The sequence below is a fragment of the Capra hircus genome, chromosome 6 (assembly GCF_001704415.2).
Source record: "Capra hircus breed San Clemente chromosome 6, ASM170441v1, whole genome shotgun sequence".
Lineage (NCBI taxonomy): Eukaryota > Metazoa > Chordata > Mammalia > Artiodactyla > Bovidae > Capra > Capra hircus.
In genome coordinates, this window is record NC_030813.1 from 32,331,570 (window position 1) to 32,355,017 (window position 23,448).

At 34.5% G+C, this 23,448-nt stretch overlaps 1 protein-coding gene across 1 annotated transcript in view; it reads right to left on the bottom strand.

Moving 5' to 3' along the window:
- The window catches only part of GRID2 (glutamate ionotropic receptor delta type subunit 2), a 1,630,498-nt gene that overhangs the window by 1,031,873 nt on the left and 575,177 nt on the right, over nucleotides 1–23,448 (bottom strand). The gene's annotated exons all lie outside the window — the stretch shown is intronic.

Sequence of the window (23,448 nt, forward strand, 5' to 3'; positions counted from 1 at the left end):
TTTCTTCCTGCCCCCAATCCCTCCAAGCATCAGAGTGTTTTCCAATGAGTCACCTCTTCACATGAGGTGGCCAAAGTACTGGAGTTTCAGCTTTAGCATCATTCCTTCCAAAGAACACCCAGGACTGATCTCCTTTAGAATGGACTGGTTGGATCTCCTTGCAGTCCAAGGGACTCTCAAGAGTCTTCTCCAACACCACAGTTCAAAAGCATCAATCCTTTGGCACTCAGCTTTCTTCACAGTGCAACTCTCACATCCATACATGACCACTGGAAAAACCATAGCTTTGACTAGATGGACCTTTGTTGGCAAAGTAATGTCTGCTTTTGAATATGCTACCTAGGTTGGTAATAACTTTCCTTCCAAGGAGGAAGAGTCTTTTAATTTCATGGCTGCAATCACCATCTGCAGTGATTTTGGAGCCCCCCAAAATAAAGTCTGACACTGTTTCCACTGTTTCCCCATCTATTTCCCATGACATATATAAACAGTTTATAAAACTCAGTATCAATAAAACCTAACAACCCAATTAAAAAATAGGCAGGAAAAATGAATAAACTTCCCCCCACCAAAGAGGAAATGCAGATGGTCAAGAGGCACATGAAAAGATGCTCAACACCACAGACCATCAGGGAAATGTAGGGAAAGGAGGGGATTAGATTAATTGAGAGAGTAGCATGAAACACATAAACTACCATATATAAAACAGGTAGCTAATGGGAAGTGGCTGTATATCACAGGGAGCTCAACCCGGTACTCTGTGACAACCTAAAGGAGTGGGATAGGGTGGTGAGCGGGAGGAAGGAACAAAAAGGAGGCGGCATATGCATACTTATGCCTGATTCACCTTCTTGTATGGCAGAAACCAAGGAAATATTGTAAAGCAATTATCCTCCAATTAAAAAAAAAAGCAATGAGATATGATCTCACACTTTTCAGAATGGCTATCATCAAAAAGGACACAGGTGAGGAGGTGGAGAAAAGGATACCACTGTACCCTGTAGTGGCAATGTGAACTGATGCTGTCACTATAGAAAACAGTACAGAGGTTTCTTTATACAAACTAAAAACAGAACTACCATACAACCCATTTAAAATTCAAAAGGATGATGCTATTAAAGTATTGCACTCAATATGTCACCTAATTTGGAAAACCCAGCAGTGGCTACAGGACTGGAAAAGGTCAATCTTTCTCCCAGTTCTCAAGAAAGGCAGTACTAAAGAATGTTCCAGCTATCAGATAATTGCACTCATTTCCTATGCTAGTAAGGTTATGCTCAAAATCCTTTAAGCTAGGCTTCAGCAGTACTTCCAGATGTACAACCTGGATTTAGAAAAGGCACAGGAACCACAGATTGAACTGCCAACATTCACTGTATCATACAGAAAGCAAGGGAATTCAAGAAAAATATCTACTTCTGTTTTATTGACTATACCAAAGCCTTTAACTGTGTGTATCTTAACAAATTGTTCTTATAGAGATGGGAATACCAGACCATCTTATCTGTCTCCTAGAAACCTGTATGTGGGTTAATAGGCAACAGATAGAACTTTATATGCAACAACTAACTGGTTCAAAATTGAGAAAGGAATATGACAAGGCTATATAGTGTCATGCACAGAGAATATCATACAGAATGCCAAGCTGGATCAGTTACAAGCTGGAATCAAGATTGCTGGGAGAAATACCAACAACCTCAAATATGTGGATGATACCATTCTAATGGCAAAAAGCAAAGAGGAACTAAAGAGCCTCTTGATGAGGGTGAATGAGGAGAGTGAAAAATCCAGCTTAAAACTCAGTATCAAAAATAAAACAAAACTAAGGTCATGGCATCTGCTCCCATCACTTCATGGTGAATAGAGGGGGAAAAGGTGAAAGCAGTGACAGATTTCCTCCTCTTGGGCTCTAAAATCACTAAGGATGATGACTGTAGCCATGAATTTAGAAGATGATTGCTTCTTGGAAGGAATACTATGACAAACCTAAAGAGTATATTAAAAAGCAAAGATCTCACTTTGCTGACTAAGGTCTGTATAGTCAAGGCCATGGTCTTTCCAGTAGTCATGTACAGCTATGAGTTGGACCATAAAGAAGGCAGAGTGTCAAAGAATTGATGCTTTCAAACCGGTGCTGGAGAAGACTCTTGAGAGTCCCTTGGACAGCAAGAAGGTCAAACCAGTCAGTCCTAAAGGAAATCAGTCCTGAACATTCGTTGGGAGGACTGATGCTGATTATGAAGCCCAGTACTTTGGCCATCTGATGTGAAGAGTCTACTCACTGGAAGACACCCTGATGCTGGGAAAGACTGAAGGCAAAAAGAGAAGACGGTGACAGAGGATGAGATGGTTGGATGGAATCACCGATTCAGTGGATATGAACTTGGGCAAACTCTGGAAAACAATGAGGGATAGGGAGGCCTGGCATGCTGCAGTCCATGGGGTCACAAGTGTCAGAAATGAATTGGTAACTGAACAACAACATCATTAGAGAAAAGCAAAACTCTCCCTGGGCTCTGGGCTGCCAGTAAGCAAAGGTAAACTTGCTTACTGATAATATTACTGCCACTAATATGACTGAAGAAAAGAACAAATATTCATTCCTGATAGGCCTTCAGTAGGGTTTATGATTGAATCATGTGTGTAAATACATCCTAGTTTTATATAACCTTAATTCTGATTTTTAATCAAAATTTGACTTCTAATAAGCAATATTTAAGCTTAATAAATACTTGATATTATGATTTAGTATGGGTATCTCCTAGTGTCTGAAAATATTTTTTATAGTTTCAGAGATATCACTAGATATTATAGAAGAAAACTTGTTCTAGATCCAATATGCCTGGAGAAGTCTAAAATACTAAACTGACTTTTTTCTATAATTCTGTTTCTCAGAACTATAAATATGTTAAAGCTTATTTGGAAAAACAAAAAGGACATAATACAAAGTGTTTCTCAAAAAGTCTCACTGTAAACCTTTTTACCCCTGGATGTTCCTTGATATTCTAAATATTGCCCTTGATTTATGCAAATTCCTAAAAATTCCTAAGAAACCACAAAATATCCTGAATATCCAAAGCAACCTTGAACAAAAAAGCAAAGTTTCAGACATCAGGCTCTCTAATTTTAGTCTATATTACAAAGCTGTAATAATCAACAAAGTATGGTGTTGGCATAAAAAGAGACATATCGATCAACTGAAGAAAACGGAAAGCCCAGAAACAAATCCACACATACATAGTCAATTGATTTCCAGCAAAGGTGCCAGAGTATACCACAGGGAAAGGGTAGTCTCTTCCATAAATTGTGCTTTTGGGAAACAGGATTGCCACATGAAAAAAGAATAAAACTAGACCTCTAATACTATAACAAAATCAACTCAAAATGTATTAAAGCCTTGAACATAAGACCTGAAACCATAAAGCTCTTAGAAGAAAAATTCCTTGATGGCTCTCTTCACAGTGCTTTTGGGATGTGACACCAAAAGCAAAGTCAACAAAAGCCAAAATAAACAAGTAAAATGGATTTTGCAGGTGTTATTAAACTTAAGGGCCTTGAGATGGAGAGATTATTCTAGACTACCTAGGTAGATCCAATCTAAAAACAAGGTCCTTACAACTATCTTTCAAATAGGGCAGAGAAGAAAGTGGAGAACCTTTCAGACTGCAGCAAACCAGAGAGACAATAGCAAGGAAATGATTTGACCTGCTATTGACGGGCTGGAAGGCAGAGGCAGGAATTCCATGAGACACATAATATATAGACAGGTAGCTTCTAGAAGCAGGGAAACGAAAGGAAAAGCATTTTCCCTTAGAGCTTCCAGAAATGAACATAGTCCTGTCAACACTTTTATTTTACCTCAGTGGGGTCCATGTCAGAATTTTGCCCTACAGACCTGCTTTGTTTTATTCACCGAGTCAGTGGTGATTTGAAATACAAAACGACGCATCATTATATGGACATCAATGTGATGCTGGAGGAAGAGTAGCAAGCAGGTCACTGGAACTTAAGATAACATAGAAATAGATTCCAGTTTATATAACAGTTGAACATTTCTCTAAGGTAGTCATGAGGCACCAATAATCCAATGAAAATGAGCAAATGAGAGCAATAGGTATTTTTCCAGAGAAGATATACTAATGTCAACAGATACATAAAAACATACTCAACATTACTAATCATCACTGAAATGCAAATCAAAGACACAATGTGGTTCCTGGTGTCACTTCACATCTGTTATGTTAGCTACTGTCAAAAAGACAAAAGATAACCAATATTGGTGAGGCTGTGAAGAAAAGAGGGCCTTTATTCACTGTTGGCATGAATGTAAACTGGTACATCTATTATAGAAAACAGTACAGAAATTCTTCAAAGATTAAAAACAGAACTACCATATAAGCCAGCAGTCTCACTTCTGGATATATATCCAAAGTAACAAAATCACTATCTCAAAGAAATTTCTGTATCCCTATGTTCACTGCAGCATTATTCACAATAGCCAAGCTATGGAAACAATTAAATGTCAATAGATGGATGCTAGGAAAAAGAAATCTATATATATGTATATGTATATATTATATAATATTCCATATATATATGATATTCCATATATATATATATAATGTGTATATGAAATAAATACCCATGTGTACCTTCATATACAGATAAAGATACACATGAAATATTATTCAGCTTTTAAATAGAAGGGCTACCTGGGTAGGTCAAATGGTAAAGAATCTGCCTGCAATGCAGGAGACCCGGGTTTGATCCCTGGGTTGGAAGGATCCCCTGGAAAAGGGCATGACAGCCCACTCCAGTATTCTTGCCTGGAGAATCCCATGGACAGAGGAGCCTGGTGGGCTACAGTCCATGGGGTTGCAAAGAGTCAGACACGACTAAGTGACTAATACCCGCACACAAAGAAGGAAATCCTGCCATTTACAACAAGATGAATGAAGCCAGAGAGGATCATGCTAAGTGAAAAAGCCAGGCAAATAAAGACAAATGCTGCAAGCATTCCTTACATGTGGAATCAAGAGAGAGAGAGAGAAGGAGAAAAGAAAATGGAAAAGAAAAAAAAATGTATCTCAAGGTATGAGTGTAAGTGTCAGATCATATAGCACTGAAACTCATGTCCTTTCAGTGACACTAGGAGATAATGACAGCTTAATCATTCCCTCTCCTCCTGAGAAAGACAGAGACTGCCTCAATGGTTTACTGAAAGAAGGGTCAGATGATTGCTGTAGAATATGTTCTGTAACTACACAATGAGCCATTGCAATCCATACTAAAATTGAATAACCCTGTTCTCTTTTTAAAGTGAAGCAGTCTGCAGATCTAGGAAGAAAGATTTTTTGCTCTGTTTCAAATGAGTGTAATAAAAACAATTATAAAGAATACAAATCACAAGAAAATCTATGAAGAATCTTTTAGTAATTCAGTAGAAGTTACCTCCCAGGATATTCCGATAATCAGTTTGTGTTGCAAACACATACTTAACTTATATATTTTAAATTAGAAAGAAAAACATTTTTTATAAAGTTTGGTTAGTAATACTAAAGCTTTATACTTTATTTATTAATACTAAAAGTATCCAAAGAGTGCATTAGAAAGTGTTAGTCACTCAGTCGTGTCTGAAACTATGGACTGTAGCCCACAAGGCTCCTCTGTCCATGGAATTCTCCAGGGAAGAATACTGGAGTGGGTATCCATTTCATTCTCCAGGGGATCTTCCTGAACCAGGGATCGAACCTGGGTCTCCTGCATTGCAGGCAGATTCTTTATCATCTGAGTCACCAGGGAATATGAATAATTCTTTTTTTAAATTTTTATTTTATATTGAAGCATAGTTGATTAACAAGGTTGCGTTTCAGGTGTACAACAAAGTTATTCATTTGCACATATACATGTGTCTGTTCTTTTTCAAATTATTTTTCCCATTTAGATTATTATAGACTATTGAGCAGCATTCCCTGTGCTATACAGTAGGCCCTTGCTGGTTATCTAATAATAATGCATAAAAAGTCTTCAAGACACTGAATACACTGGACTATAAAACAAAGTGGTATCATACTGAGTGATATAAATCTTAATTATGTAATATAGATTACACATTGCAAAATGTAGACTTAGCTCTCTTAGTTCATTGGGAATAAAGAAATATTTAAAAATGGAATTAAAAATAAAGATTTTTGGAACTAGACAAAGAATGGAAATCCCACAGTTGTCCTATTTAATACATGATCTTGGACAAATAGCCTCAGTTTGCTATTACTTGGAACTAAATGCTATTATGAGCATTACATTACAAAATATAGAAGTACTTCCCATTTCAGCATACTCCACTTGAAGCAGAGCACAGAAACAGGCTAAAAATAATGGAAAACAATTATGTTTTTTATCATTTATGTTGTTTATCTATTACCAAAAACAAACTTCATTAATTAGGAGTTAATTGTGGTGAGAAGGTTATCATCCTAAATTAGTTAAAATTCTGAAATGTAGAATACTCATAAACGTGAAATTATTCCCTTTAGGGCCATAAAGTAACACAAACAAATTATTAAACAAACATTAAATAAGAGTTCGGACAGACTCACTTTAATGAACAGATAAGAGATACTTATACTTAGCATATTCTGTGCAAATGCCCTGGTAGAATACTTAAATAAAGTGTGTTTTCTTAAGTATAACATTTCTTTTACATGTTCTCACTCAACCCAAGTGAAGCTATTAATTTAGTTATCAAATTCTAATAAGTAAAATAGCATCTATATATCTGTCTACCTGTAAATAGAGTCCACAAAATTTTATAGTTAAATCATTATGAATTCTGCATAAACTTAACACAAAATTTATAATATCTGGTTATCAGTGACCTTGGTAGCAGAATAAAATGGTGTGGAAACTGAAAAATAAGAATATCCTATTTTGATTTAGAACTTCAAATATAATAAATGTGGGTTTCATCTAAAATACAGTTCTTGACCAATATTACCACCACCTGATGGGAGATGTAGTTACTTTAGGTCACCTAGTTGGAGATCCAAGTTAAGTAAGCTATCATTAGGTTCCTAAATATTAATATTTAAGAGGAATTTCTAGATATTTGTTATTCTGATAACTTGGGGAAATATTTCTAGATACTGTCACCATTCAAAATTTGCTGTCAAATTTGGCTACTTAGATATAGGTCCATACAGAATAAATGACTTAATGGCATACTTTTTAAAGTTTTACAAGGAATAAAAACTGTGTGTAACATACAAAACTTTTTGTTGAGTGGTTTGAAAATGAAATGAAAAATTAATACACCATTCATACATTAATTAATTCACTCAGTTTTCACTCTCTGAGCATAGACATTGTTTTGCATTCCCTTAAAGGGCAACAGATACAAAAATCAAATGAGGGTCTTTATAACTTTATGTTAATAATGAGCTTATTCTTTCCAGAATATAAAATCCTTGCCGAATGTTAACACCCAAGTAGAGGATTTTACCAGACAAGAGATGCTCAGGTATTAAACAATGCCTGGCAAAAGAATTATTAGAAAAAACAAGCAAAAGCCAGAAAAGAAAACCATAGCTGTTTCTCAACAGAGGCTTTAATGTTTTTATATAATAAAAAAATTAAATATTTTCACAAAAGAATATGTTTTAATAACTTTCACCAAATTTAAGGACTTAAAAAATAGATTATTCATTATAGTTGAAAAGAAAGATTACCTGATGTCTATGAAGACTGTCTCCATTCTATGTCTTTCTTAGTCTACATGTCACACTCCTCAAATTCCTATTCACACAGCCTACCCCTGATCACCTAGCTCAGACCTTTCAGAGATGTTTCTCTTTATGCAATGTTTCGTGAATTACCATTAGACCAATAAATCCCTCTTATTAGTATTGTCTATAATATTGGTTATTAGCCACCATCATAGCTATAGTCCCTCTTATTACCAACATGAATGGTTAATATCACTTTCATGGTCAATGTCAGAGGGAATCACTGCTCTGTCTCTGGAGTCATCACAGAAAGTATGGCCTGTGGAACACCACTACAAACATTTGATATAACATGCTTGTATGCCAAGGATTTTTTGTTGTTTTATCCATTGGGAGGTAAATAAATAAAATTTTTAGAAGGACTATCAAGAGTTTATCAGACTCATACCCTTTAATAAATAATAAATTTATCTTATTCATATGATAGGGGAAGGGTGTCACTGGGGGGATAACACTGGAAGTTTTCAGGAGAACAGCAGCATGATCAGATTATAATTTTTAACTTATTTTTTATTTTATATTGAGGTACTGCTGATTTACAATGGTATCAGTTTCAGTACAGCAAAGTGGTTTTATTACACAGACACATATATATCCATTCTTTCCAGATTCTTTTCCCATATTGGTTATTACAGAATACTGAGTAGAGTTCCCTGTGCTATCTAGTAGGTTCTTGTTGATAATCTATATTTAACATATAGTAGTGTACATTAATCGAAAACTCCTAATTTACCCAATCCCAACTATAAAGAATCTGCCTGCAATGTAGAAGAACCAGATTCAATCCCTGGGTTGGGAATATCTCCTGGAGAAGGCAATGGCAACTCACTCCCGTATTCTTACCTGGAAAATCCCAGGGACAGAGGGTTCTGGGGGCTATAGTCCATGGGATAGCAAAGAGTTGGACTAAGCATACACACACACACATACACACACACACAAGCAACTAACACTACTACCACCAACCTATCCCCTTTGGTATCCAAGTTTGTTTTCCAAGTCTGTGAGTTATTTCTGTTTTGTTAATAAGTTCATTTGTATCATCTTTTTAGATTACACACAGAAATGATATCATAAATTAGTCTTTCTCCAGGTGGCACTAGTGGTAAAGAACCCCTCTGCCAATGCAGGAGACATAAGAGATGTGAATTCAATCCCATGGTCAGGAAGATCCTCTGGAGCAAGAAATGTCAACCCACTCCTGTCTTCTTGCCTGGAGAATCCCATGGGGAGAGGAGCCTGATGGGCTACAGTCCACAGGGTCACAAAGAGTTGGGGACAACTGAAGCAATTTAGCATGCACACCCACAACGTTCGACTTACTAAATTCTGGTATTTATTTTACCTGGCCTGCTTTTGTACAGTCACTATGTAAGCCTACAAACTGACAAGGAGCCATGCTTTAATGTTTTAGTAGAGTCAGTTTTTAATGCCACTAGAGACAATTCAATCTTCAACAAAACTGACTTTAAAATCATTAATTTGCTATAAGATTTTGATATTTCAGGCACCATATATTGATAAAATACTAGTATCTAAATTAATAGAAAATCAATATGTAAAATTTTCTTTGGAGGTTAAAAACATATTTTTATTTAGCAGATATCAAGACTTGTCATTTGTCTCTGTGAAGTTTAGAATAGCTTTCTTCTAACTTTGGGGAAGCTCATTTGATTAATTTAGATATTGGTCAGACTTATTAGTCACATATTAACTTTATATACCCATACATGTACACACATGCTTGCATACATACTAAGAAAAATTAATGCACACTCATGTAAAACTTTGATGGCGATGAGATATATTTTTGTACATAAAATTTCAGAGACAGAAATTGTATCTATAAAAATGTAGTGGTTAACAGAGATAAAATTTAGTTGAGATGTTTTTGATTACCATTTGTATTGAAAACACTACTCCTGGGCATAAAAGAAATGATAAAAAACAATTTCTGTCTTCTAAGAAATTCTCATTTGTTGAAAGGGTCACTAAATAAGTCTACTGTGCCAATGTCAAATAGACTGCTGGGCAAATCCGAATCCACCCTCTATTGCCTGCACTGCAATAATGGAGACAGGCTTTAAAAGTATTATTCCTTTGCCAACTTGCACGTTTCCAAGCATTGTCAGCAGATGGTGCTAGAGGGACACTGGAGGAAGAAGGGTTTGGTCCCAGTATGTTCCTCTCACAAGGCTTCTACAGTGTAATTTCTCCCGTGCATGGCTCTGATATTACATGGTGGCCCATTGCCCCCAGCAACCAGCAGCTCCTTCTGGTCGGTTTTCTGATAGATTAAAAATCAGTTCCAAGGACTTCCTTGTATGTCCAGTGGTTAAGTCTCCATACTTCCACTGCAGGGGGTGCAGGTTCAATTGCTGGATGGGGAACTAAGATCCCACATGTCATGTGGTGCAGCCAAAAAATTCCCAAGGCCTGGCAACTCCCTGTAGATGGCTTTCTTGAAAACCTTCTAAGGTAACTGTAATTTAATGGTAATTACAAGGGACACAGTTTCCTGTGAACAGCAGCCTCCAGCACCCCCTGGTTGGTTTTACCAGGAATGTCAAAATGCAACGTCTTATGGATGTTTTCTCTCATTACTCCCTAGGATGGCATAGCAGTGGAAAACTGGCAGTTCCTTGGCTTCTCAGAGAGATGATGCTGGTAATAAGGCTCCTCCAAACGGATGGTTTCTTCACTACTGAAAAGGAAGCTTTCTAACAAACTCTGCTGCCACCACACCTCAGTAACTTGTTCTCTAGCCAGTGAGCCATGGATGTGTCCTCTCAGAGTCTGGATCTCAGCCCTACAAGAGGTGTGCAAGTTCCTTTTTGGGTGCAACTCCTCAGCTCTAGAGGCGGTGGTTGTTCTTTATATCTAATTATTCCTATATTCTATGAGGCCTCTTTAATTATTGCTAGTCAATCTTTTATTACTCCAAAATTTCATCTATTTATTCTGTATATTAAACTTGCCCTGTTTAAATTACTGTGTGATTTCTGCCTCCCAGGGGGCCTCTATTACATACATCAAAAGCAACAAAAGACTTAATCTAAAAGTCAAGTAGCAATAATACTAGATAATAATACAAAATGTGTCCCAAGACATAGGAAGGATAACAAGCATTGCACCAAAGCGTGAAACTATCAAAAAACATTTCAGGGACTTTGGGTTAAACCTCCAAGGATAGAGGAAATTTTTTTCAGATAGAAATCAATGAGGGTGAATTTCTGAGAATGGCGTTAGCTAAGGGACTCTCATATTGTTAGAAAATCGAAGAGTCTCAACAGAGGATAGGTAGGGTAATTTAAGAGATTAATTAGGCTGGGAATATATGGTAGGATCAGTTACAGATAATCTTTCAATGTGATACCTAGGATTTTGTACATAACATATGGATATTGGTGAGCTAAACAGATTTTCACCAAAGAATGTCTGTTTCCTTTAGAAATACACTTTGATAGCAGTTACTTTATCTCAGGAGCCCTGACAGATAATACACTTTTGCCTGCTCCTTAAACAAAATCATATGCTCCTGTCCTTAAAAGTGCGTGTATATATCCATCATAATGAATAACTATGAGGAGAAATCTGAGAAGGCTGCATGGATATAAATATGTATTCAAACCAAGAACAACATTCAAAAGCATTTGTCAAAAATGCCAGATGCTAAGAGCACTATTTGTATTGTGAATATTAAAATTTTTGCATCTTGCTAAAATATATAAATGGTGGGGAATCAGGAGATCCATTTTTATTTAATTCCTTTCACATGTCCACATTTAAATCATTAGTTATAGTTTGAGAACTGTAGGGCACAGCATTCACACTTCAAGAAAAATTCCAGTTGAAAGCTAGATGTATATACCCACATGTCTTTGAAGACCAAAAAAAAAAAAAAAAAGTGCACCTTCATCAATATCTAAAGGAACTGAGTTTAGTCTACAAAATTATCAAAGTCATAAAATGGATATCCCACACGGGGTTTAGATAATGCATTATTTTCCCATTTTGTTAGGCTCTGAGAGAGACTCAACTGTCAGGCGCCTGTCAAGTAGAAGGGAACATCAAGCAACACCTTCAAGAAACAGCAAATTAAGTATATGTCAATGAGTTGCTGGACTGAATGGGAATGTCAAACATGCCAGAATAATAGACACTTTCTGTATCAGATTGCAAGATTATTTATAAGGAGTTGTGTACCTGCACAGCATAAATCAAATTTTCATTCATCCGCTGCTAGTGATCTTATCACTATATATAATTCCACTTGGCTAAGAAAACAAAAAAGCTACTTGAAGTTGCCTCATTTAAATAGAGGCATTATGCTATGTTGAGGACTGCTACTGAAATATTACATACAAAATCACAGTAGTAATGCTACAATTAAAATAAATGACTTTCCATTTCTATATTTATGGTTATATAATTTTGTTACTTAATTTTTGAGTCCAAATACTTTCTTTTCTCAGGAAGGTGAGTTCCTATTACCAGATCACATTTCTGTCAGAAAAAGAATTTTTTTATTAAATCTGTTACACTGTTTTTATCTGCTTTGGCAGATCATTTTCACTGGGTAAGGATGTTTTTGTAATCTATGTTACAATGATCAAACAAATGGACATTTTATAATGCCTAAACCAACATGTTTTTCACTCATTGCTAATGAATAATTACCATTCTTTCATTAAAAAATGCTGATATTCATATGATAAAGATATATTCTTTCAAAGAAGGCTTTTTTCCTTCTAATAATAATTAGCTATTATTACAAATAATTTGTATTAGAGTACAAATGGAGATTATATGGCTCAGATGGTGAAGTATCTGCCTGCAATGCAGGAGACCCAGGTTTGATCCCTGGGTCAGGAAGATCCCCTGGAGAAGGGAATGGCAACCCACTCCAGTATTCTTGCCTGGAGAATCCCATGGACAGAGGAGTCTGGTGGGCTAAAGTCTATGGGGGCCTCAAAGGACATGACTGAGTGACTAACACTTTCTTTCACTTTCCAAGGGGAAGATTTGCTGAAATATATCATTTTTAATATACAGAACATTCTAGCCAGCAAACAACTGAAGTTTACGTATACCTTCTATTTAAATGATTGTTCTTTACTGTCAATGCTTTATGTCTTACTTAAAAATATATCAATATTCTAAAATTAATTAATTTAATTGGTGTAGGGTCAAAGCAGAAATCATATTTTTCAAATTTCCTTAATTCTTTAGCTATGTCAATATAATCCTGGACCTCTATAAAAAATTAAAAACTGAATCAATTTGCTTTTTATAAATATTTGATATTTGATAAAATTTTAGGCTTCCCAGGTGGTCCTAGTGGTAAAGAATCCACTTGCCCATGCCGAAGACTGAGAGACTTGGGTTTGATCCCTCGGTTGGGAAGATTCTCTCCTCCCTGGTGGAGGTATGGTAACCCACTCCAGTATTCTTGCCTGGAGAATCACATGGCCATGGAAGCCTAGCTAGGCTACAGTCCACAGAGGTGCAAAGAATCAGACATGACTGAAGTGACTTGGCATGCATGCATTTGGTAAATTTGGGACTTAATGTTTCCATGTAAGTTTCAGCTTAGCTCACTATTTTGGAATAGAATGAAACCTTCCATTAGGTTTTAAATACATAAAAAACATACAAATGCAAGACAACAGCAGTGAAAGTGATTATTTTACTGATAATAATGGAAAAATTTAAAAACATGGTAATACGGTTATGAAATATACAGAACCACAGAAATATCATTTTCCAATTCATTATACTAGGAATAAATATGGTAAAAATATGAAATGCTTATTTTCTTTATTATTTAAATATACATACATGAGAAATAAACATTACTAAATTTAATATGATACTTTTCAGAAGTTGTACACAGATATTCAGGAGCAGTTAAACCCCACAAAAATATAGGTACTATTGATTAAGTAACTAAGTATACCTACATCTGAATTTATTCTAGATATTGTATCAGGTGGACAAAAAAGATTTGATTACTGCCCTAGAGAAGTTTATGATATGAAATTATGTAAATAGAATGTTTCAGCTAGAAATATAAACTGTTACTATTGTAAATCCAACTGCCCATTTTCCTTACTGTGTTAAGAATGCACAAGCTTGTCTGTGAATCTGATTTAGAGATAGTCTTGTGTATCTAGAATTGTCTTGTGACTTTTATAATCTATAGGGTACCAATAATACTGTCAATGTGAAGTTATTTGCAGAATGACATTTAAAAAATTCTTACTGTGATGTAATTCTTGAAAATGAATTCTTGAAACTACCTAACTGTAGTTAAAAAACAGGAGTCATAAATTTAAAGGATAGCTTCCTTTATATTTGCAAAATACCTCAAAGCTCTAATTCCATCAAATTAGAAGACCATAACATAAATTAATGCATTTCCTAAAAATTATGAACTCTTTTCGGGACAAGCAGCATTCAAATTTCTATTGTTAAAGCAAAGATTAAACTTGATATGAAAGATTTTATGCAATTATTTACAATTATAGGAAACATGAAGTTGCATTATAATTGATTAAAATTATGCTCAATGTTGAGGAACTGTCAACAGAACTTTCAGTTTCCACCAGATGAACATTGTGTATGTGTATTTACAAAGGAAAAAGGAACAGAATCACCATCTGTTGAATGTCTACTGTGTCAAGTGAGGATTTTATAGCTATTATGAAGTTTATTCTTCATCACACCTTGTGATATAAGCGTTATTATATATTTATAACATAAACTACCCAACATGTTTGTAGATGCAAGAAAGAATGAAACCAAAAACATAAATGAGACTACATTGAAAATATCCATAATTTCAAGCTGATGTGACTCTGTAATAATAGAGTGGACCAGTGGACAAAATAAAATGCCAGGATTTGAAGGAAAGGAAGACAGAGTATGAAACCGTCAATATAGAAGTTTGTTTGTTTGTTTTCATACTTGATTTTCAAACATAAAGATAAAAGGCAATATAAACATAAAGAAAAACACAAATACACATACATTGCTTTATTATACTTGGTTTTAACTACTCGAGTTTAGTTGAAGGTTCTTTTGTTGGGTAGAATGGAACTGCCATTAGTCCTTCATTAATAGCAAAGAATTTTTTGCAGAAGAGCCATCAGGTTTGTTTCATCACATTACTAGAAAAATAGATTTGCTTCTTTTTAGTTAGTATCTTTCTGAGGAAAAATAAAAATTGATGCTTGCTTAATATAGACAATGGAAAAATAGTAAAATGTGAATAAGAAGATGAAAGACTACACACAATTCTGTCACCCAAAGAAACATTATTTCTTTTGTTCTTAGTTTAATTTCCTTCATGATGCTTTCATTATATCTTTACAACTGTGTTATATAGTCTCTATGCCTGTATGTACTAACAAGATATATGCTATTTTGGCTATATTTTATTGTTTAATGTTATCAACATGAAACAATATTTTAGCATTTTGAATCCATTTTATCATAAACTTACTCCCATTTTATTACATATTTTCTGAAAAATTAAATATGTATACATAGCTTCCCAGGTAGAGATAAGCCCTAATTGATTTAATCACTCTCTATTGTTCAATATTTATGTTTTCTAATTTTTAATTACCAAAAGGTCTATAATGAGCATCTTCATATATTAATATCTGTGAGCATCTCTATCTCATTAATGATATACATTTCTAGGACTTTTGTATGATTACAACATTATAGAATAAAAATATTATATTTTAATTACATTAATTATAGATATTAGCTAAATTTAAAAGTTTTCCCATTACTTTCCTTTGACCTCTCTTTTGAAATAGAGTTCCAGATAATACCTTGTTTTATTTTATTTCTGGATAGTGAGATAAAGAAAGAGATTATTCACAAAATGCCTCAAACTGGGGCTGGATGGGCATTTATCAGGGACATAATCAAAGAAAATGCTGCTATTTAGACCATAAGTTAATTTGGGTGGGGTCTCCTTCAAATCTAAGATTCCTTATAATAATTAAGAAGGCTAATCAAGTTCTTTTGAAAAGTAGCTCCCCAAAGTGAAATGCATCTATGATAACTATATCTCACAAATTACCATATGTATTATATGAATATGCACTACACTGATATTTGGATTACAGAAGATTTTAACAAATTTTATTCCATACTCCTTTATAGATTATTTTGCATTATTTAGTTGAGAATATATTACCTTAGAATTATTTGTGCAGCTCTAATTACTTGCTGATTATTTTTACACTTCTAAGGTCCAATGAATACTTATTCTAATTTGCACACTGGCTCAAAGGTTTAGCCATGGAAAACGAGACTTCTTAAATCTAAGTGCTACAAAATGCTCTCTCTCAAAATATGTATCCTAAAGAGTATGAATGAGAAAATGTTAATACAACATCATGTTTTGGAAGAAACAATTTAGCAATAACCCCTACTAATATTTTGTCAGAATATGTTTTCTTGCTGAAAGGATGGAGTCATTTATGCAGCTCAACTACTTGGGATATATTTCCAGAATATTACCGAAATGAAGAAACATTTACTTTGGCATTCTATTTGATTTACAAGTGTATTTGACTAAAATGCTTTCAACTAGGAAATCTCTGACTAACTTTTTTATCATCTGTTTCAGAGTAAATTATTATTTTTTTCTTTTTTTCAGAATACATTATTATCTCAACATATTAAATTCTATCTTGCAAATCCTCTGAAAATAAGGAAATAAAACAAGTCATCTATATGCAGTTTAAAAATAATGCAGAAAAATTAGATAAGAAACTCCCATTGTAGGCCAAACATATAATAATCAAATCGGATCCTTCAGAATCAATCGAAATGAAAGTGAATCTGACCTCTTACAGAAACTGGGAGGTTATCTATAACTGAAAACTTAGAACTATATTTGGTGTATATGTAGGAAAAATGAGTTCTTGTAACTACAAGATTAAAAAAAAGATGATTGGTTTATAGATAATAGATAGCTGACAATTTGCTTTGAAATACCATATTATATCCAAACTGCACTCCTTTACATCTCACAATGTATGTCCTACTTATTTACATCCCTGGACCTTTACTCATGTTTATTTACTTTCTTTCCTGAAACTACTCTGTCTTTGCTCTCTGTCTATCTCAATATTATACATATTTCAATTTCAGTTTTGATAGTACTTCCTCCATTTGAGTTCATCATTTAATGTCCCATAAATCTTTGTTCTTTTTTTCTGCAAAACGCATTTTTTTCTGTTTAAATTTTTTTCTTCCTACTTTACTGAGATGTAATTGACAGACAGTATTGATAAGGTTTAAGATGCATAGTATAATGATTTGACTTACATACCATGGAACCATTACCACAGTAAGTTTAGTGAACATTCATCACCTTACATAGGAACAAGAGAAAAGGAAAATATTTGTGTGTGTGTGATGAGAACTCAGCATCTACTTTAAACAACTTTTGTATATAATATACAGCAGTATCAGTTATATTAATCATGTTGTTCACTAAAGCATTTATTTTACAAAATACAGAATTTTAAGAGATCAGTCTAAGTAAAATTATATTTGAAATTATAAAATTCTTTCCAAATAATAGTCACTAATTATATCTTAGATTATATTTAAGATATATGAGACATATATCTTAGGCCTTAGTCATTATGCTTAGTGATAAGTATAAATTAAAAATGGGATATATTACTTAGTGTAAAGGAAAATACGTAGCCAAATAGTGGAGACAGACAAACAAATGATAATTATCAAACAGAAAATATTAAGAAAAAAGTCAGTTGAAGGTACTATTGAGCATAGAGGAAGAATGCATAGGTCAGGTTGGGAGCAATAAGTGAAAATAATTTTATTATTGCTTCATTTAATATAAAATCTTTTATATAGATAAGGACAAGATAACCAGCAAGTCTCCAGTGTTCATATATTAGAGAAATTCTTTAAGTAAGAATAAGATTTCTATGTCTTTTAATAAAGATTTTATATAAAGGTGAATCCTAAATCATGCTTCAGTTTTCACAGACAGTAAATGAAATCTCTTAATATGATGAAAAAGTACTTTGTTATGACTGGTGTAAGTATGTGTGTGTAAGTAAAAAAGAAAGAGAATTCCAAATGTGATTTGCAGAACTGAAAAGAAAATAAGAAAGAATAGCTTGGAAAAAGAGTTCTAAAAAAAAAGTACATATGAACTAGAAGTTGCCAATAAGAGGACATTACCTTCCTTAGAGTACCAGATAATTATATTTTTATGGATTAATAGAACTGTATAAAATCTAAATTCAGAATTCCCCAAAGCATGTCTTCAAAATACATTTTATCAGTAGATATTTCTCCCAGTTCCCCTCTTCTTACATACAACCCCAACCTCACTGTGGGGAAAATACTGTTTATGTGACTTCTTAAATAGACTTTTAGAGCAGTTTTATGTTCACAGCAAAACTGAGCAGATGATACAAAGACTTATCATATATTCCCTGTCTACACATGTGCATGTGGTTTGTTGTTAAATCATTGCACTGTGTCTGACTCTATGCGACCCCATGGACTGTAGAGCACCAGGCTCCTCTGTCCATGGGATTTCCCAGACAAGAATTTTTCCCAGGCAAGAATCCTGGAATGGGTTGCCAATTCTTTCACCAGGGGATCTTCCCAGTTCAGGATTGAACCCATCTCCTTCCTGATGTCCTGCATTGGCAGGCAGATTCTTTACCACTGAGCCACCAGGGAAGCCCTAATATCTTAGTGTAAATTTTTCTAGCCTCTTAAATATACATTTAAAACTGGTATAAATAGAATAGGCTTGTTTGGCTTTTAATGTTGGGGACCAGAGAGGGTCCCTTTTGGTCCATTTAACTTTATGCAATATAGAAATATCAAATCTTGTTTTAATCACATAAATGTCCATTTTATTTAGCTCATTTTGCATATGTGCATACCCTCATACATCAGTGCATAGCCTCCCCATTATCAACATCCTCCACCAAAGAAAACATTTTTGATAACTGATGAACCTACAGGAATACATTATAAACTCCCAAAGTCCATACTTCATATTGTTTCACTCTTGGCACTGTACATTCAATGAGTTTGGACAAATGTGAAATAACATGTATCTATCATTATAGTATCATACAGAGTATGTTCACAGTCCTAAATTCCCCGTCTACTTTGCCTCTTCATCCATCCACCCCTACTGCTGATGCTGCGAAGTCGCTTTAGTCGTGTCCGACTCTGTGCGACCCTAGAGATGGCGACCCACCAGGCTCCCCCATCCCTGGGATTCTCCAGGCAAGAACACTGGAGTGGGTTGCCATTTCCTTCTCCAATGCATGAAAGTGAAAAGTGAAAATGAAGTCACTCAGTCGTGTCCGACTAGTAGCGACCCCATGGACTGCAGCCTACCAGGCCAACCCATGAATAACCAATGATCTTTTTCCTCTTTCCACAGTTTTGCCTTTTCCAGAATGTCATATAGCTAGACTGAATTAATGTGTGGTCTTTTCAGATTGTCATCTTTCACTTAATAATACACATTTAAATTGCCTTCATGTCTTTTCATGACTTGAAAACTATTTTCTTGTTAGTTCTGAAAAACATTCCATTGCCTGAAGATGCCACAGTTTATTTACCCATTCGCTTACCGAAAGACATCTTGGTTGTTTCCAAAGGTTTTACAATTATGAATAAAGCTTCTATAAATATTCAGATGCAGGTTTTATGTAGACATTAGTTTTAAACTCATTTTGGTAAATACCAAGGAGCTGACTACTGAATTGCATGGTAAGATGTGTTTAGTTCTATAAGAAACCATCAAACTGTCTTTCAATATGGCTGTATCACTTTATACTCCCACCAGAGATGAATGAGGGTTCTGTTCATTCTACATTCTCACCAGCATTTGTTACCAGTGGTTGATATTTTGGCCATTCTGATAGGTGTATGGTAGTATGGCATTCATTAAAAAATCACTGATCAAAGAAATTTCGGAAAACTACTTGAAATGAAAGAACTATTTTTGCTATAAAAATACTCAGATCCATTTTAAACATGAACTGAGTATCTCAGAGAGAAGGATGCCTGTATTTCCCAAATGTATTCAAACCACAGTTCATTTTTTCTCTACATTTCCTATTAACATCTTAAAGAGAAGCTTTGGTCTCAGAAAAAAATGAAAATGCAAATTTATTCCATTCCTTATTTATTTAACTTTTGTATAAACAAATTACTTAAGGTCAAGAGAAATAAAACGGCTTCCCAAAGGCACATGGCAATCTGGTAAAAAAAGGTATGATGACATAGTTTAAAAAAAACTGTACTCCAGGACTTATAAGCGGTGGAAACAAATATCTTAACATCTCTGTTTCTCAGCTTTACCACGTGTAAAATGAAGATAATAACAGTACATACCTCTTGGACTTATTCAGAGAGTAAACTAGTTAATATATGTAAAGCTTAGAACAGCTTTGGCACCTAATAAAATCAGAAGAAATATTAGCTAATATTATTATTAGTAACAGGGTGAAGGCAAGAACAAATGACCAAATAAGGTTGAGTAATATAAATTATTATCCCCATCGGTTTTCATCTTAAATGCTAACTGCTTCCCTAGTAACAATAGGACAAAAATTGCTATTAAATTAAGTAATTAAATTTAGGTTCTAGCCTATTTACAAGACAGACTTTAACTAGGACACTTATGAATAAACTACCAAGCACTATCCCTCCCCAACTGTAGTTGCATTTGCAAATTCACAAAGCAATCCTGATGTATTAATTAAGTTACATGATACTTAGAACTTTCCAGTTCTCAGTTCCCCAATTCTCATTTTAGTTATGACTAGAGAATACAGAATTAAAGCAGTTTTACAGAAGAATATTAATCAAGGAAATAATTTCTCACACAAAAGAAAAATACTTTGTAAAATTCATATCCTATACTTTGCCATTAGTGTTAACCTGGGTATCCATATAAAAATCATATAATAATTTAACATTTTATTTTTATTTTATAGACAAACTAAACTACTGTATCCTCTACAGTTTTTTTAAGTATAATATAAATAATTTGGCATTCACCTCATAAATTGCCAGTATTTGTATCTGTTATAATTTTTTAAATTAATTTTTATTGGAGTAAACTTGCTTTACAATGCTGTTAGTTTCTGCTGTACAGAAGAGTGAGTCAGCTATATGTGATTGTATGCATATTTATTCCCTCTTTCTTGGATTTCCTTCCCACTTAGACCACCACTGAGCATTGAGCAGAGTTCCCTCTGTTATAGGGTAGGTTCGCATTAGTTGTCTATTTTATCCATAGTAGTGTATGTATGTCAATCCCAATCTCTGAATTTATCCCTCTCTTGCCCCTTGGTGTTCATACTTTTTATTCCCTCTATATGTCTCTGTTTCTGCTTTGCAAATAAGTTCACTTGTCATACAAAATGAAGTAAGTCAGAAAGAGAAAAATGAGCATCGTATAATATTGTTTACACGTGGAATCTAGAAACATGATACAGGTATCTGTTATACCTGTAATCCTTACAACTGGAACTATTTTGTGCTTATGTAAGAATTGTTTATGTCCAAACCAAAGGTATTCTCAAAAATGTTATATAAAAATAGAGTAATATACTTTTTTCCATATGATCTGCTTCCATTTATAGCATAATAAAATAATCTGTCAACAAACTAGATAAACTAAATATTATGAGTTATACTATCTCCCCCAAAAGGGTATACTGAACACCTAACCCTGGTGCCTACGAATGCGGCCTTTTGGAAACAAGATCTTTGCAGATGTTACCAAGTTATGTTGAGATTGTCATAGTAGATCCTAATCAAATTTGGTTCCTCTCCTTATAGAAAGAGGGAAAGTTAAATATAAATGCACAAGGGAAGAAGGTACCCGTGAAGACATAGACACGAGAAAGACAGCCACGAGAGGACAGAGGCAGAGACTGAGTGATGCTGCCACTAGCCAAGCAATGCCTGGGGCTTCCAGAAGATGGAAGGAAAAGAAGACTCCATCTCCAGGTACTTAGGAGGAGGCGAGCCCTGTGCACACCCAATTTCATACTTCTTGCTCCCTAACAGACAGTTAGGTTCTCTTGTTTCATCCACTTAGTTTGTGTTACTTTGCTACAACAGCCCTAAGAAATGAAATACCAAGACCCTAGTGCTGTACATTTTTCAGCATTAGATGAAAAAATGTAACTATTTTCTTTTCATACATGCCAACTTAACAAGACTAACACATGTGATTGAGTTCTAGATGAAAGTAAAACAGAGAACGCTCTGAAAGTTTTTTCACTGACTTTAACACAGACAGAAGAAAAATCACTATGGAAGGAAGAACAAGGGTTGGTGGGAAAGACTTCCGAAATAATGGATATACAACTTTTTCTTCTTATGTCATATGTGTTATTTACTATTAGTAAGAGTATTAACTATTACAAAAATGTTTTTAAAATGACATCAAATAATGTACTTCTTTCTCCATATTTGCTGTTTACCACTACATCTATTATTAGGATTTTATTTATATATGTTAAAACTCTGTGATATTATAACAAAACGTGTAAGTACTAGCAAGCACTCTAAGAATACCCTTGAACTTCATCATATTATTTTGATTACAAAGTGATATTGAGTTCTCCCAAATTTTAATTCTCACTTTACAAACAGAAATAAAATGTCAGCTTTATTTAACAGCCACCAATTCTTTGTTTCGCTTTTCTCTCTCTTACATTTTGTAGGGGTAAATGCCACTATATTAAGAGGACTTATCCAACAACTCAGAGCATCTTTCAAGGCAGAAAGTCTCTTTAAAAGGCCCTGATATTTCTTTGTCAACTGATACCTTTAAAACAGATGGCCAATAATAAATCGTTCTATGCTATCTCTTCAATCTTCGAGGGAAATCTTGTGTGTTTTTTACTTGAATTATTCTGTGTAAGATATCTCTTGGGTTCACACAAGCTTATTAACAGTACAGAAATATGCAGCAATAAGGGCTTCCCTGATAGCTCAATTGGTAAAGAATCCACCTGCAATGCGGGAGACCTGGGTTCGATCCCTGGATTGGGGAAGATCCCCTGAAGAAAGGAAAAGCTACCCACACTCCAGTATTCTGGCCTGGCGAATTCTATGGACAAGTCCACAGGGTTGCAAAGAGTCAGACACTACTGAGTGACTTTCACTTTCACTTTCTATGCAGCAATATTATCACTTCTATTGATTTAGAAATATTCTGAGGCTCTATTTCTAACCTGTTCCCAGTGGAATGAAGGAGCCTGTGATGACAGAGTCAGTAGCCAGGCAATGACCCCCAAAGCAGATAATGAGATGAAGACATCTGCTCTTTTTACTTACACATCATATCTTGTGTTATCTGCTTGTCATATAAAAAAACATTACATTTTTTCTCTGTCATAAATTGAGTGCATGGAAATTGCTTATTGTCAGGTTACATGGTCATGTTCTGACTTGTTGCCTTTGCTAACCATGGATTATCACTGAAACCTGGAGAAGATTTTGGATACAACTGAGAGTTAAGGTTTTAGAAAGAGAGGGTAGGGACAGGCTCTACAGGAAACACTCTCAGGAGGATTGCCCCTCTAGCAGAGCCAAAGGT